The sequence below is a fragment of the Suncus etruscus genome, chromosome 11 (genome assembly GCF_024139225.1).
Source record: "Suncus etruscus isolate mSunEtr1 chromosome 11, mSunEtr1.pri.cur, whole genome shotgun sequence".
Lineage (NCBI taxonomy): Eukaryota > Metazoa > Chordata > Mammalia > Eulipotyphla > Soricidae > Suncus > Suncus etruscus.
The window spans coordinates 45,084,423-45,088,495 of NC_064858.1; the positions used below are offsets into that span (position 1 = coordinate 45,084,423).

Below are 4,073 nucleotides of genomic sequence, written 5' to 3' on the forward strand. Positions count from 1 at the left end.
GATGCTGTTTTTGTCTTTAGCAATGAGTGAGAAAAACATAAGCCAATAGAGCATCATAGTGTAAATTTTTATTTTTTGCTAATTACTGTAATTGTTGTTATGAGAATATATTTTATCATAATTTATGCTGTATTTTGCTCATTGTTTATATAGGTGAAAATTATAAATTATTTATTATTTTACCAATTTAAATTTTGAAATTTTAAAGCTGATTTTAGTAGAATTTAAATATGCCTATAAATATATGTAGATAAGCACTTGTGAATTGTCTCCTTACAGCACACATTCCATTTTTAGATACTTGTTTAATTGGATGGAACCTAACTTTATGTCCCTTTTTTTCCTATAAACTAAGTAGGGGAGTGTTAGTATATGAAAATTGAGAAATAGAACTGTAATTGGATATAAATACCTATACATTCTCATTCAGCTTTATTAGGAGCATATGTTGTCCTTTTCTGATAAGAAAAGATATTTTATATTTGACTGTATATTTGAAAGAAGTAGCATAGTAGTATCTTATTCATATTATACTTTTTATGTATTTGAGCTTACCCCAGTCTTATTCTCAGATATCTTTCACAGATACATACTAGCTCTTGTGTCCATTTCATTTCTTAAAGGTATTTAACATATACTCTGTGAAATGTAGGCAAAGGTCAGAACCTTTCCAAGTAGTAATGTTTCTGATTAAAAGAAAATAAGCACAAAACGCAGCACCTGGAATGAAAAACTGTAACTGTAGTTCATTTATTTTATGTATGTTTATTTTCGGCAAGTTAACAGACAGGACGAGATTTGACCAATGAATTTCTTTCCATCAGGTACTGATAATTCACAAAGTAGGTAATTTAGTAACTTAAAAAAAATACAATAAAAAAAAAAGCCTTTTTCTGTCCAACTACACCTGGAAACACCTTATCTAAAATTGGAAGATGGATAGTTTTAAGGCTCTGAGGAAGTTTGCTAATTAGGCTTTGAGAAAGTCTAAGGATGATAAAGAAATGTATTACCAGTTTGGGTAGGAAGGGCAGATTCCTAGATCTAGGTAGGCAGCTATTTCTGGCCTTTTTTCACCCAAGAACTTCCTCTGGCTCCCCCTACCCGCTTTTACACATGGGAATACAGCTGCTGCAAATATTTGTTTATTTGATTTTAAAATTTAAAAAAGAAAGGTAAATTGGCTTCATGGCAAGAACAAATTGTTTAGAAATATTGTTGTAATATTATTAGAAATTTAAATTTGTTGGCATTCTTGGATCCAGGGTCTAGTTTGTCTTACTCTGAACACCTTTGCAAAAAAAGACAAGCAACTCTTTTGGCTTGTCTGAGAACCACATTTTGTCATCTGCAAAGAATTTTAAAAGAATCAACTGATAATGATTCTTCTGATGACAAATGGAGTCTTTTTGTTTTGTTTTGTTTTGTTTTGTTTTGGGGCCACACCCGGTAATGCTCAGGGGTTACTCCTGGCTATGCGCTCAGAAATCGCTCCTGGCTTGGGGGGACCATATAGGACGCAGGAAGGTCAAACCTCGGTTCCTCCTAGGCTAGCGCTTGCAAGGCAAATGCCTTACCTCTTAGCACCACCGCTCTGGCCCCAAATGGAGCCATTTTTTTTTTTTTAATATGGAACTCTTCACGAATTTGCTGCCAAATGGAGCCATTTTGCCTGACTTCAAGGACTGTTGCTAACTACTTCAAGGAAATGATTAGATACTACATACTTTAAAGAATGAGCACATTAGGGCTGGAGTTGTAGCACAGAGAGGTAGGGCGTTTGTTTTGCATGTGGCTGACCCAGGACAGATGCAGGTTTGATCCCCGACATTCCAGATGGTCTCCAAAGCTAGGAGCTATTTCTGAGCACAGAGCCATTTAGTAGCCCCCTTAGTGCTGATGGCTGTGCCCCCTCCCCCTCAAAGAGAGAACATTAGGGCATTCATATTAACCTAATTTAAAAACTACACCAAAATAATTTCTATTGTAAAAATAAGTTAGAAAAACACTGAATTGGAAAACATCATAAATTGAATCACCAAATAAAACATACTGGATGATATTACTAATAAGATCTCCTGATTAAAGGCAAACAGAAACAGAAAAATCTTTTGTAGTCATTCAATTTAATTTTTAATATTGGCATGGCATATAAAGAAGTTATTGTGATGTATTTTTAAAAGGGATTCTTTATCTTAAAATACAAAAAAATAAAAATGTGCTTTTCCAAACTCAGGAATAGAGACAAAGCATTGCTTTCAGCAGCTGTTCTTGTAGATATACTGATCTAAACAAACATTCCAACAGAACAGCTGAACTTTTCCTGTTTTACATCACATTCCATTCCATTTTATACTTATAGTAAAGATTTTTTTCTGAAACCTTTTTTAAAGAAAATGTGAAAAATATATAGGTGCTTAAAAAAGGAATAAAAATTCACAAATTCCAACACTTGCTAATAGTTTATTACCATTTCCTTTTTCCTAGACATTTTCCTATACATATGTTTTGAAATATATGTAAAGATACAAATATAATGAGTCTTGTGCTAATCACTATAATAAAGAGATGCTAAAAATAACAATGAAAAATTCTCCTCAAAATAATTAGTTTCTCATTTTAATTGTTTCATGGCTCCCAAAATATTAAGGATTAATTACCCCCAAATAACACTCATCAAAGAAGAACTACTTTAAGAAGAAAACTGAGGGGCTGGACAATACTACAATTGAGTAGGGTGATTGTTTCTACATGAAAACTTAGGTCCCATCTGAGTTACTGCATATAGTCTTCCAATGTTATCCAGTAGTGATCCCCAAGTGAAGAGTAAGCCCTGAGCATCGTCATGTGTGACTCAATAAAAAAGAAATAAGAAGGAAAGTGACTTTGTTCATATATAAATATCAATGTATAATAGGTCAATGCCTGCATAAAAGAGAGGGCTTAAATATTTGCAGTGGGTAGGAAAGTACAGTTTATTTTCTTATTTCCTTAAAGTTTAGATATGGGGACAATGTCCTTTAATGGTCACTCCTTTAAAACTCAAGGAAGTTTGTAACTTTATATTTTTCAGAGTGATCATCAGAAAGAAAGCCTGTCGTAATTCCAAAATGCACCAGATTTTTCAAAAATACTTGTACTTTCTTTGTGGTAATTATATAAGGAGACAGAAAGAAAATATTGATTCAATGAGAAAGATAGTTCAAGGTTACAAGGCAAAATTGAACTCAGATGACATCTTTTAGAGGGAGAACCAGTATTCCCATAGACATACATTTGTTTACATGCTAAACCAAACCAAACTAATGGAATAGAAACTCAATTCAAAATATACTTTTCTAGTGCTCGCTTCGGCAGCACATATACTAAAATTGGAACGATACAGAGAAGATTAGCATGGCCCCTGCGCAAGGATGACACGCAAATTCGTGAAGCGTTCCATATTTTAAAAAAAAATATATATATACTTTTCTAGAGCTATGCATATCACCAAGAAAATAAAGCCACTATAATGTTCTGCCTATAGCAGACTTCAAACATTTTATGATGATAGATATTTCAAGCAGTGACTACATAAAATCAAACATCATTCCCCTCTTTTTTCATCGAGTTTATATTGCCTACATAGTTATTGAGTTGTCTGAAGTTGTTTCAGAGGAAGAATTTAATTTGTCTCCTGAGGACCCAAGTTAAAAAAGAAATGATGTGTTTTTGCAAGATAGAATATTTCTCTCAAAAATTAGCTAGGCACAGGTGGTATTATGCTTTATTATTTTCCTGATAAATCCTGCTTGACAGTTCTGTTTTCAGAGTAGAAATTAAAAATGCTTCCTCCCTTTGATCCATGTGACTTAGCAGTCTATCATTATTGTACTCTTTCTCCTGCACTCTCATATATATGTTTCAAATGAAACTATTATAAAGTAGAATAAAATTATAACTTCAGTATATTTTGAATAGATAAAATAAACTTACAACCTCTCCACAAGTATGATTTTGAAAAATAATTAACTCAAAATAGGCACAGTTTAAAAGAAAAAGGAGAAAGAAAAAAAGAAAGATAACCGGATATA

At 32.7% G+C, this 4,073-nt stretch overlaps 1 non-coding gene across 1 annotated transcript; it reads left to right on the forward strand.

Moving 5' to 3' along the window:
• The first annotated feature begins 3,341 nt into the window (after positions 1-3,341).
• Positions 3,342-3,448, forward strand: LOC126023406 (U6 spliceosomal RNA). Its single transcript, XR_007500531.1, has one exon. It is a non-coding gene; the product is annotated as a U6 spliceosomal RNA (small nuclear RNA).
• The last annotated feature ends 625 nt before the right edge of the window (positions 3,449-4,073 follow it).